The sequence below is a fragment of the Lissotriton vulgaris genome, chromosome 2_1 (genome assembly GCF_964263255.1).
Source record: "Lissotriton vulgaris chromosome 2_1, aLisVul1.2, whole genome shotgun sequence".
Taxonomy (NCBI): Eukaryota; Metazoa; Chordata; class Amphibia; order Caudata; family Salamandridae; genus Lissotriton; species Lissotriton vulgaris.
Genome location: NC_141687.1, coordinates 53,016,948 through 53,031,014, shown reverse-complemented (window position 1 = coordinate 53,031,014; position 14,067 = coordinate 53,016,948). Strand labels below are relative to the sequence as shown.

At 42.6% G+C, this 14,067-nt stretch overlaps 1 protein-coding gene across 1 annotated transcript in view; it reads right to left on the bottom strand.

Moving 5' to 3' along the window:
* The window catches only part of FEV (FEV transcription factor, ETS family member), a 63,277-nt gene that overhangs the window by 815 nt on the left and 48,395 nt on the right, over positions 1-14,067 (bottom strand). The gene's annotated exons all lie outside the window — the stretch shown is intronic.

Sequence of the window (14,067 nt, the reverse complement as noted above, 5' to 3'; positions counted from 1 at the left end):
GGCTATGTCAGGTTATTAGGTGTAGGGCTCTTAAAAATGAAAGTTCTACTGGTAAAGTTTGTTAATGTTCACAACTTTTGCACATTTGAAAAATTGAACCATCAAGATTTTCCTTCACTAGTAATTTCTGTGGGAGAACACTTACTACAAGAATATTTTGCTTCTTTTCACCACAAAAAATCTCCCTTTAGCAGATTTTCAAGTTTGTGAAGCGCCACTGCATTAAGGAAGCTAAATTAAATTCTCGTATTTTACAATCCAACACATTTGAAGGGGTGTTGAGAATTTGCATTATTTTCTTTCACTTTCACACAAAATTATGCATAATTAAGCAAAATGCAATCTATAATTTTGGGAAATATTTTAGAGCGAAATACGCCTTTTTGTCAATTTTTGACTCAAGGACGCAATAAGTTCAAAAAAAGTGCTAAAAACCAAAAGGGCTATAAACAACATCGAGTAATGGCATAGGTTTGGGAATTTTGCATAACGAGAGTAATGCAAAATTACAAAAATTACGCTAATTATCATTCAGCCCCGATCCGTGCAGGTAACAGCGGTGGGGCTGGTTGGGGGGGGGGGGGGGGGGGCATTTCGTGGGATGATGCCGAGGGAAAATTAAATATTTATTTAATTTTCCTTCTGCATCGTCACTCGAACCACCTTCCTCTCGTACATAAGCAATAAGCACACTGGGTTGTTGAACTTCTGATAGTAAATTGTAGAGAAAAGTTTAAAAGTTTATTACATCTTAAAAAACTATGAATGTAATTTAATTTCAAATATTTATTTTAAATGTAAAGCAAAAAAATCTACAGCATTATTAACTATTTAGAATTAAATATTTAAATGTTTTTAAAATATTAAACTACATTAAAATTATTTCCCTTAAGATTTAAATAAACAAATCCTACTTAAAAATAGTATGTACAGAATTAATTTCTTTTATGAAAAATTGAAATACATTAATGTTTAAATAAAAAAAAAGTAACATATTTTATAACAAGCTAATAATAATTGCTTTATATATTTTTGTCTTCAGTGTTTTAGGCTTTTATTTTAAGTTCCAACAATGGAAGGGCGTTACAGTACCAGCATTGTGTTATGCTGAACTTACAATAGCTGAGCTCTGGAGTATATTTACGACTGGTGTAACTGTGATGGCATGGGGACGTGGCCAAGATGGCGGCCAGGATGGGCGCATCGTAGCGAGCTCCATAAAGGCCCAACCAAATCCTGCAAAAATATCAACCTCCCGCAGCTTTTTGCACTACAGAGGGCTGATATCTCATACCCAGAACATCCGGTGGGGTCTGGGACTGACCTGGGACAGCGTGGACACAGTGATTGCTAACCACGAAAAGAGACAGTGCATATTGTATCGTGAAGGCTGTTGCAGTTGGGGCCTGTCAGCCCACCGCATCCCACGGAGGAGGGTCCCTGTGACGAGGCAAAGAGACGAGGCTGCATATTCGAAGCTGAGATGGTGTCAGATGACCGGAACTCCTTATCTCTCCCCTCCAACCTCCATAACAACTGAAACCACGCACAATCACAAAAAACACCCTGTGAATGCACCCACGCGACTCCCGGGGCACTGGTGTGCACTGTGGAAGTAGAGCGGGTGCTCTTGGTACACTCCGGGAAGTACCCGCATTGGGCCCTGGACGCGATCGAGGCAGATGAGTCTGGGCGGCCACCCTGGCCCCGGGGGTGGTTCGGAGACTAAGTGATGTGGTCCATGGAACCAAGGGGTCAGCAATAAAATGACTCTAATACAAATCTGATGACAACATAGTAAGGGGCTACACTCCTGCTCACCTTGATCCTCCCTTCGCCTCCTCCCTCACGTCTACGGAATGGGGGTATTGGCAATAGCTGAAGGGGGATAAGCAAGAGGCTCTCAAGTGGTAGCGGAATGCCCAAGAGACACTCAATCGGATCCAAAGCACTAAAGGAGCCTGACGCACAATTTGACTCAGAAGCCTTCAAAATCAACCCCTCTTCTACTCAGGCTCTCAAGCTACATTGTGGGTAGTAGAGGCAGGGGATTAGCGCCCCCAGACATAGCACAGACAACAGGGATATGGAGAAGACCCCCTGAAAGGGCAGGAGGAGGCAACCAGAATGGATAAATTAAGTAAACGAAGTTTCCCTGCAGACGACCACGTCAGCTAAGTGTAACCACGCAACGGGTCAACTTGTGAAGAGGGCATCACCCTCAACAGCAGGATCCCCAAGCAACACTATGCACAAGGTACGGATAATGGGCCCAAACTGACAGGGCTGCCGGACATCTGTTGTCTGACTCACTCACTTCCCTCCTCCTACCACACCACAAAGGCCTGAGAAGTAAACTGATAGCAGCAGCTACAGATAAGCAACACAGAATGGTGAAACCAAAACCAGACAAGTTTCTGCGCCAATAGGAGGTACACAGGGACCAACAACTCACCTTAATGACGACGATAGCGGCCACACTATCACACCAGCCATGCAAATTTGAGGAACTGCTCACAGCCGCAATGGACATTAAGTTGACACTGGATCCAAAAGTTAACTCGATTTGCATTCAAACGAGCATTCTCTAAAAGAACGGATGGAAGAGTATGAATCCACTCAAGAAACACTATGCCCCACGGTAAAGTAATCAGATCAACGTGTACAAGCTCTAAATCAGAGGTGGCCCACCTGCGGGCCCACCTTGATCATCACGAACGGCGATTCTGGCAGAACAATGTGCTCATAGTGGGGCTACCAAAACAGGTGGAAGGCCACAACATGGAGCTCGTTTTAGAAGACGGTTCGTTGGAACAATACTGCTAGGTAAACAATCTACCTTCTTCTAGTTGGAGAGAGCACAAAGAGTCCCAGGTGGACCACCCAGCCCAGCCACACCACCAAGGACTGTGGTGGCACACCTATTAAACCATAGGGATAGAGAACTTATCCTCCAAATCTCGACAGCAAAAGGCCTGTGGATTGTTGGTAATGCTAATGTGCAAATCCACCCTGATTACACTCTGGATGTCCAGAAATGCAGATCTTTCTTTATAGCGATGAAGAGGGTACTGCGTGAGCACAAAATAAAATTTGTACTGCAGTTCCCAGCCAATCTACGAATCCAACATGACGGCTTAACACAATTTTGGAAGAATCCAGAGGCAGCCTGGGATTAGTTAGAACAGAAGGATCTGGTACCAGTATGAAAAGACGAATCAACCTCAATGCAAACATGACAAACACAATAGAAGTGGAGGAAATGTGCAGAACATCAATCTAAAAGCTTCACCAAAGAACAGGCAGCAAAGGAAAGGGCTAAAGTGGTACAAGATGTGGAGAAACATTTACTGTCTTCCTCTTCTACGGCATATGGCTCAGAGTTAGAGACACATCAGGAGGAAATACTGACTCTTTCTGACACCCACAAACGAGTGGCAATAGGCAATGGCCCGGCAGTCACACCAAAAACAGCAGATGAAAATCCAACCACAAGGCTTGGAGTGGACACGTGTGGCCGGGCCGGACAAGATTACTTTTAACATTATCATATTACTGCAATGTCCCTTTGGAATGAGCATGGGGAGGCGCTGATTATTTTAAGGACCCAGATCGACTGCCTTACATTCCCCCCCAAATTTCTGTGTAGACTATTATTTACTAAAGTATAGATTTGTGTTGTTAAACATGCATTTAAGTGCAATGGCCGGTCGCCCATAGGCGCATTGGCTAGGGCGTGGGAGTTGGGCCTTTTTAATGTTAATTTTTTGTTTCTTTAGTATGGCACCGATGTATACTCCCTAAATGCCGGGACGGAGAACCTGCCTAGAAAATATCTGGGAGGATATGATGGATGAGTGGATGTGGAATTAGCCACTATGATATGCATACACAGATACATGATTCTACCCCTGCGATTACAATAATAACATGGAATGTCCATGGCTTGGTAGGTTTCACCAAACGCTATTGAGTTCATCAATATCTCTGAAAGCAGAAAATCATCATAGTTCAGCTGCAAGAGACACATCTCACCACATAAACACTTGAGGAAATACATAAATGCTGGAGGGGTAAATTGATAGGCACCACTTACTCTAGTTATGCCAGGGGGACACTGATAAGGGTGGCACAGAAGACACTGTTTGAGGTCAGACATACTCAGATTGATCCAGAGGGTAGATATGTGGTGTTTTAGAGGGACAACTGGATAGTCAGCCAATAACACTAGCATCATTCTATGTCCCTAATACAAATCCATTGGGTACAGGGTCAAGACTGATTTGCATATGGCTGGGTCCAAACTGTATTGGCATGGTTAGCAAACAAAACGATGGATTTAGGCCCAGATCTCAGTACTGGGGTGAATGTATGACATTGTTCTGCATTCTGTCCATCAATCGTCCTTTTTACATTTGTCACCCCGAGTGGGACAGGGATGCTCAGACGTGAGTCCCATTTTCTCCATGCCACTGGAGTCAAGTTATCCTGGCTGATGAGGGCTGAAAGCCCGAAACCGGTCCTAGGATGCTTGTTTCCAGTCCAGGGAGGACCTTGCTTGGCAATTTAGGCTGGACTGTTCCCATTGGGCGCAGGGTCGCGACTGATTTGCATATGGATGGATCCAAACTGGAATGGCATGGTGAGCAAAAAAACTATGGATTTAGACCCAGGTCTCTGTACTGGGGTGAATGTATGACATTGTTCTGCATTCGGTCCATCAATTGTTCTTTTTGCATTTGTCACCCCGAGTGGGATGGGTATGCTCAGACGTGAGTCCTATTCTCTCCATGCCACTGGAGTCAAGCTATCCTGGCTGATGAGGGCTGAAAGCCCGAAACCGGTCCTAGGATGCTTAATTTCAGTCCAGAGAGGACCTGGCCTGGCAGTCCAGGCTGGACTGTTCCCATTGGGTGCAGGATTAAGACTGATTTGCATATGGCTGGGTCCAAACTGGAATGGCATGGTGAGCAAAAAAACGATGGATTTAGGCTCAGATCTCTGTACTGGGGTGAATGTATGGCATTGTTCTGCATTATGTCCATCAATTGTTCTTTTTACACCTAATACAAATCAGGCATCCTTCCTACATTGCTTAACCCCTACATTACAGCAGGATACGTTGGCCCCTGCTTTTTTGGGAGGAGATTTCCACTGCAAACAGAACTTGGACATGGACCGTTCCCATCCCCCAATTCCCGATAAGCAATCTATAGCATTAGCTCGTAGTCTGCACTTAAAATACAGTTCACACAAAGCCCTTGCAGAGGTTTCGCTGGCAGAGTATCTCGGACGCACATCATCAGACCACAGCCCTCTACCGCTGTGGATGACTTGGGGAAGAATTAGGCCTGCTGTAATTATTTGGCGACTACCTGTACTGGCACTCAAAGATACACCATTGTGCTCAACTTTGTCAAAGACTATAGCTTCCTACTTTCAGGAAAATGAAAGCTCCGCATCAGAACCAGGGACTGAATGGGATACCTTCATGGTAGTACTCAGAGGAAACATGGTCAAAGCGGTTTATGGGACCCAAATGGTCCTTAAGAAGGAAGTAAATCGATTAGATGCAGAAATACGCCACCTAGAACAAAGGACTCCTGACTTGAACTTACGGGCGGGACGATTAACGGCAGCAAGATTAGCCCATAAGGAGGCACTAGACCACTTGGGAACAGTTGTCTATAGGGAATACGTGGCCAAGTAACACGCAGAAGGTGACAAAGCAGGCAAAGTATATGCATGGTTACTGCACTCAGCAGAACGTAGACACCATAGACCTACAATATTTCCTAGAGGACATTGTACTCCCAGAGATATCTCTAACAAGGTTCACAGACCTTGAATCCTCCATTGCAATAAGTGAAATAGAGCACGCCATACAACAAATGGCAAGAGGAAAAACACCAGGAGCAGATGCATAACCCCCGTAATTTGATACGACTTTTGGAACCCAGCTAGCCACAAATTTACACCAAATGTATATGGATGCATATGATATAGGCATCCTACCTGCCTCATTGCAGGAGGTGGTACTGGTGGTACTCCCTAGGACAGGCAGAGATCTAATACTACTTGGCTCATATCAACCCCTGTCCCTAATAAATGCTGATTATAAGATTTTAGGTAGAGTACGAACACAAATATTAATACACCAAGATCAGAACGGCTTTACACCAAATATCAGAAGGTTCCTAATTTTGCATAGGTAGTTTATGCTAATGGATTGGGTGAAAACAAATGAGGTGCGTGGCTCGGTGGCATCACTAGATATATAGAAAGTGTTTGATATACCGAGGTGGCGATACCTGCAAGAAGTGCTATCATGATATGAAATAGGGCCACACTTCCTGAAATGGGTGTCCTTGCTATACCACTCACCAATTGCAAGAGTTTGTATGGGCACAGTAGTTATGTTATGTTATGTTATGTTATAAAAGGACTCTTCTATAGCGCACAGCTACTCCATGGAGTGTCCCGGCCCCATTCAATACAGAGCGGGACACTCGCCAGGGCTGTCTTTTCTCGCCGAGTATATTCACCTTGCAATAGAACCCCTGGCATGTGCACTCCGTAGGCAAGCACGGGAGTGGGGACTAAAGGTGCACTCAGTGTCACCATAGGCTGACGATGCTCAAATATATTTATGGGACAATGCAATGAACCTACCAGAGCTGATAAGATTATTAGAGCGATTTAGTACACTCTCAGGCCTAAAACTTGACAGGGTCAAGGCACTCTTATTCCCACTGACCTACTTGAATCCTGAATGGCACTCCCATTCATTCCATTGCATTGGAACTGTGACACGTTCAAATACTTAGGCATTCACGTATACCACTCACCCATATAGATAATAGGCGGAAATCTTGGCAAAGCACTGACCAATGCCAAATCCTCCCTACAGTGTTGGACAGGACTACCGTTATCCCTTATGGGTTGCATCGCCATTTCTAAAATGCTTTTGATGCTGAGACTGCCATATTTCTTCGCAGCCCTCTGGTACAACTACCTCGGAAATTCTTTCAAAACTTGAGGTCACCACTGACAGCACTTATGTGGGGCAAGGGCAGGAACGAAACTGTACGCAGCACTATCTGAGGGAGGCCCGGGAGCCCCAAACTGTGAAAACTGTTATGCAGCTGCACAATTACAGTAGCCAATGCGATGGATCACAGGTCAAAAAATATCTGAATTGGGGCACTGGGCAAATGCAAATATGGATCGAGAATGGCTCACCGGTACTGAGACCGTGATACGGAAAAGGCAAGGTAACCTACTGATGAATATGGCCAAACTTTGCTGGCACCAATATGTACATAAGATGTATCCTCCACTCCCATAGTCAATGGCTTTACCACCCTGAGTAGCCCTGGGAATGGTCATAGACCAGAAATGATAGAATGGACAACCGCAGGGCTTGCAATTTGGGGGGACATGTTCATTGACTCTATACTTATTACATTTGACACATTAGTAGATTAGTATGGGATACCCCCAGGCTCCTTCTAACCGTATGCTACATTAACAAACCGGCTATGAATGATATGGAAAAAATGACATGAGGAAACAGAAGTATCTAAACTCCTCCAAACGCTTCTCACACATGGCACAGCTCGCTGGGCAATCACAATGCTCTACACCTCTTTACCCTAAGACAGGACAACCTAAGTTGAAAACTTTACAGACTTACTAGGACGAAGAACTATTAATAACACTGACCGACAGATAATGGACTCAGTGCCTGACAAACCTTAAAACTATCTCAATTAACACAAGACTAAAGTATACCCAATTCAAATATTTACACCACACCTATCTTACTCCCCATAGAATAGCTGGGATGAATTTAGGCTCCTTGGATACATGTCTCCGGTGTGACACCCGCACAGCTACATTCACACACATGGTATGTTCATGCCAGAGAATGGTTGCATATTGGGAAGAAGTGGCAGAAACCCTGACTGAGGCCACAGAAACAACAGTGCAGGGACCCAGACAACATTTCCTGTTGGCGATTCATCCAAACACAAAGCACTGGACAAATTCCTGCACCATAATTCTGCTCCTCACAACGTATTGGTTCTGCAGAAAAAATGTACAACAGGAGAAAGATTCTATGTAGCAGATGCTAACATTTCAAAGCAGCTTTGAGGTATCAAAGTGAATTGTGTGTGTATGATAATTTATACGAAATATAAAAGAGTGTGTGACAGGTAGGTAACCTCTGTACGTGCGCGTCTTTTGCTGAAGATGGGCTGTCTGTAAAGTTTTCTTCACAGTATAAAGGGTGCAGGTAGTATCACCTTTAGGACCTTCAGATCTTGATTATTCTTAGCATTTAGTGTCTTTTTGTCAACTGTTGCATAGAATGTACACTCATCTGAGTAGATTCTTTTCAATACTCTGTTGTGTATTTCTCATGAGAATTTCATTGTTTGCAAACACTGTGCTAAGAGTAAACTCCCTCCATAGAGTAAAAACTGTTTACAGTACTGAGTTCTCTACTGATATCGACTGCATTTCTTATGTAACTTGGGTGTGCGCCAGCGGTTTGATACAGATAAGATCCATCCGTTTTAGGGCATTTATTTTTTAATTGGCGTTCACTATTGTGCCTTTCTCTGAACAGTTGTATACAGATTCAACACCGTACTCAATGAGGGCTTTCCATATATCTGTGGTTGATTGCTAATGTGAACTGTGCTAGCTGTAAAGTGTCTGGTATAGGGTCAACGTTGCATAAAAAGCGCACTTTCTACAGCTAAGGGAGTTGCATCTGTGATGGTAGCAATGATAACTGATCTTCTCCTTAGCTATTTTGTATAGTAAGGTTTTTTTTAAATTCTATTTCCTGACTATAATGTCCCTGTAAGCTTTGTTTTTTTAAGTGAATTTCTAAGGTTTTTTAAATTCTATTTTCTAACAATAACATCCTTGTAACCTTTGGTTTTTAGGTGAATTTCTAAGGTTTTTAATTTGTATTTCCTAACTGTAATGTGTAACCTTTTAGACTTAGCCCATGAGTTTCTCAGTTGGTGTGTGAGTACATGAGTGTCTCTATGTGTGTAAGTGGGTGTGTGAGTGTCTCAATTGGCCTGGGATTGCCCACATAATTGTTTCACTGGGTGTGTGAGTGTCTGTGTGGGTCTGTGAGTGGGTGTGAGAGTGTCTGAGTAGGTTTGCGAGTGCCTCCATGTGTATGAGTCAGTCTGCGAGTGAGAGCATGAGTGTCTAAATGGGTATGTGATTGGGTGAGTGAGTGGAATAAGCAAGGTGCGAGAGTTCCCCGAATAGTAATAATACCATGGGAAATTAAAAAACTGAACAAGGAGATTAATGGTTTAATTAGAGACCAATTTAGAGAGCCCAAGTTACAAAGGCAGAGAGAGATATATATAGGCTAAAACAGGTACGGAAAAGGAAAATAGCATCAGATCAGAAGAGTGCTGAAGATGAAAAATGGGTTAGCTTACGAGAAGTGGCTTTATCCGGGGATACTAGGAGTAATTGGGCACTGATAGCAAAGTTCTGTGATGGGAGAGAAAAATCAAAACCTATTTTAAATCCAGAAGCCAAATGGTTTATATATATTTCCCAGCTTTATGCGCTAAATCATCCAGTTGAACAGATTGAAGAGGTCATTAATGTTCCACCATCGGGGGGTGATGTGGGAGCACCGACATGTTTGGAGATTGAAGGATTCATTAAAGGGGCAAGATACTCTAGTGCAAAGGGACCAGATGGTATACCTATAGCCATAATAAAAGAGGACTGTGAAGATTGGGCAACATTTTTACATCCGTTGTTTGTCCACTGTTATAATGATGGGGATATCCCACAATTTTGGAAGGGAAGTATATTAGTCCCGTTATATAAGAAGGGCCCTAATAATTCCTCGGCCAGTTTTAGACAAATTTCCCTGTTAGATGCAACGGGAAACTGTTTGCAAAGAGTATCCTTTGCCACCTTCAAGAATGGGCATTTTTGAAATAACTATATTCCTGTGGAACAAACAGGATTCCGTAAGAATAGTGGCACACTGGATAACATCTCCATCTTGCAAACTTTAACTGAAAAATATCCAGTGGGTCGGGTGGTACCGTTATACTCGGCTTTTATAGATTTCTCCACAGCATTCAATAGGGTAGACCGGGGGAGGTTGTGGAGGAAATTGGTTACAATGGGGATACCAGGGAACCTCCTAAGATTAATAATTGCTCTCCATTCTTCGACCTGGACAAAGGTTTTATTGGGGTGGGGACACAAGGTCTCTCAAAGAAAATAAGAACACATAATGGTTTGAAGCAGGGGTGTCTCCTGGCCCCTTTACTCTTTTCGATTTACATCAATGATCTGCCGAGCAAAGTAGGGCAGAGTAAAGGGGACCCCCCTCAATTAGGTAACCTAAAACTGAGTTGTCTGTTATATGCAGATGATGCAATAATAATGGATTTAACACCAATTGGATTGCAAAGACGACTGATCGAGCTAGTTAGGTACACAGAAGAGTATTATTTAAAAATAAATATTTTAAAAAGCAAAGTTATGATTTTTAGTTACCCAGGTTGTAAGGTTAGAAAAAATTTGAATTGGTTTTTGGGAAAGGAAAAACTGGAAGTAGTAACTTTTTATCCATATTTAGGAAAAATATTTACTAACAGATGTTCAGCATATAGACACATGGATCATTGCAAAGGTTTATAAAATAAAGATCCCACCGACTCTGAGCTATGCTAGCGAAACAATAGATGCACAAGAGTGGGCCAAATATGAGAAAGTGGAAGTAAAGATAAGGCGCCAAATATGTAACCTAAATCGTGCAGCACCAATTGCAGCGCTTAGACTCGAATTTGGTCTCCTTTCCACATATGTGATATCTAATGGCCGCGTGCTTAAGGTGGTGTAATGCTCTGATAAATGGTTCTGACAATCTGCTAAGGGCAGCATTGCACAGGGAAATATTTGTAAATATGATGGGAAAAAGTGCTATTTTTAGAAATGATTTAAAATGTTCAATGTCGTATACTTGTAAAGCGCACAGCTGCCCCAGCAGAGGGGCGTCCCGGTGCTGTATACCGCTGGAGAACCCACCCTGGCTTTCCCTGTGAGATGGTCCCTCCTGGGCATCTCCAAGGTGAAGACAAGCATCCCCGGCGCTGACGGGCCGTTAGTAGAGATTAAGCAAGCTATTGCCCAGAGTTGCTGAGTGGGACCCATGGTTGGAGTAGGCACCGAAGCGAGAATTATCGAGTCCGCTGACCATGGCCCAAGACCCTGCCGCGTCGGGAATCGAACCCTGGTCCTGGGCCGACTTCTGCTTCCGGGTCTGCCGCCTCTTACCAGTGAGCAACACCACTCCATAAAAGCATTAAGAATGTTTGGTTTAGATATGGATGGGGCAGCGGTTCTTTGTAAAACAGCCTTAAAGAAGATAATTAAGAAAACAATAAATGTGGTTTCTCGTGAAGGAGATTTTTAATTGTGCTCAATGAACAGAAGCATGGATTGTATTGTGGGGAGTGGCATTGTTAAAAATCCCCAACGTTATGTCTTATGGAACTTGAAGCATGGAGTACGTAGGGTGATTCTGTTATTAAGACTGAATTTGTTACCCCTAAGAATCGTAACAGGTTCCTGGGAGGGCATTCCTAAAAAAGAAAGGTATTATCAGCTATGTAATTTTGATATACAAGATCTGAATCATGTTTTGTTTGTGTGCCCTGCACTCCACTCAATACGACGTAGTCATTTAAGGATTGGCTTTTTAAAGTACAACATTACCACAGCAGAACAGGCCCGAAATTGCCTCCTGCCCCCTCCTTCCGAACTGATGTGTTTTAAACTTTTTTGCTTTTTTAAAGAATTTAAAAATATTTATTAAGATCGTAAAAAGTTCTTGAGATTTGAATGTCTATAGCACGTGCACTTTCCCGTCATTTGCTATTCTGTATGATTAGTTAAATTTACAATGTGTATGCGCACTTCTCAAGAAACTTTATGCTGCTAGTTATTGTTGTAAAGACCATTCTACAAAGATGTACAGAGCACTTGCACTTTATTGCGTACTTTATAAAAACTTCTTGCTGCTAGTGGTGGTTGGGAAAGATTTTCCCCAAAAAGATGCACAGAGCACTTGCACTTTTTTCGACGTTTCAGTCGTCTTGTTCAAGTTCTTACGTGCACTTTACAAGATATTTTTTGCTGCTAGTTGATGGTTGGTAAAGAGCGTTCTATAGAGGATGCACTTTATAAAAACTTTTTGCTGTTAATATTAATTGGGATAGTTTTTCTAAAAAGAAGCTGAACAGAGCACTTGCACTTTTTCCCGACTTCCAGTCCTCAGTCCTCAAGTCTAAGTACTTATGTTTACAACCAAGCTTTATTAACTTTATTACCTAAAGCTCATGTCTTTTTAAATGAAAATGAGAATCTGTAATTTTACCTGAAATTATTGGTGTACGGAATCGTGTTTTAATCATGTATTTTTAATGTGGAATTCTTCTGAATTCTAAATCATAATAAATAAAAAATTGAAAAATTTGGGTGAGTGAGTGTCTCACTGGGTGTGTGATGGGTTGTGTGAGTGTCTGAGTGGGTCTATCAGTGGGTGTGAGCATCTTTGAGTGGGTCTGTGAGTGTCTGCGTGGTTCTGTGAGTGAGTGTGAGAGTGTCTGAGATGGTTTTTGAGTGTGACAGTCTGTGAGTGACTGCATGAGTGTCTTAGTGGGTCTGTGAGTGGGTGCATGAGTCTCTAAGTTGGTCTGTGAATGGGTGTGTGAGCCACTGGGTAGGTCTGTGAGTTGGGGTGTGAGTCTCTGATTAAGTCAGTGAGTGGGTGAGAGAGAGTAAGAGTGATTCTGTCAGTGGGTGCATGGGTGAATTACTGAGTCTGTGAGTAGGGGTGGGAGTATCTTAGTTGTTCTGTGAGTGGATGTATGAGTGCCTGAGTGGGTTCTGCTCATTCTCTTCTAGTTTTCTGACTTTTTCCGCTCACTTCTGACCTTTTGTTTTGCCTCTTTATGCTTGTTTCTCATCTTTATCCTGCTTTCTGCTAATTGATGACCTTTATTTTACTTCTTTCTGCTTGTTTCTGATCTCTATTTTGCCTCTTTCTGTTCATTTCTGGCCTTTATTGTTGCCTCCTTCTGCTCATTTCTAGCTTTTCTTTTGAATCTTACTCTTCTTCCTCCAGGGCAGGGTTAACCTTAAGGCCATTGTGTTCCCAGCCAGCTCCTGACTCCTGTTGGTGCCAGCAGTGCTTCTGCAAGCAGGGATCTGTATGAAATAGACCTACTTACAGGATCAATGTTTTGATCTGTATCCAAGCAAGCATATTTGCGAGTAAGGAAACATAAAAATTCAGCTTTCTGCAAGCCAGATTTGTTTAACAGCTGCGGCTTCCAGAAAGCGGAGTTATGTTTGCTTTTGCTTGGTGGGAGCTTCAGACGAGTTGCAAGATGGCTGCCAACACTTTCTAGTTGAAATGTTGACAGCCAATCACATTTCAGCACGGAGACTGACGGATTCTCAGAGGATCTGCATCGCTATCTATACAAATTTGTATTTCCCTTAATATTTCCAAAATTACTGCACAGATGTATGCCAATTTACAAAAAGGTCGCTCTATGGACCAACAGCTACCTTTCTGACAAATTTGGTGTAATTCCGTTCAGAAGTTCGGGTTGTAGTCATGTTTAAAATCACTGTAGGAATTAACATGGGGAAAACGCATTTTGGGACCCCCCTTTTTCTCAGCCCCCACTTGAAAGATCGGCATGAAACTTCCAAGACAGCAGCTAAAGTTAGCATCACATTTTTTTGAAAATTGCACAAGGAAACATCAAACAATGCACAAGTTATTGGTAAAACAAAAAATACTCTTTCTATGGAAACTAGGTCCTGAATATAACTACCTGTATATATTACCTACTGGCGGTCACCAGTAGGTAGTTAAAGTTAGGAGCAAGTTTCCATAGGAAAAGCCTTTTTGACTTGGCTATAACTTTGGCATTGTTTGACATAATCTATATGACAGTTTATCAAAAAAGAGTCACAGTTAAT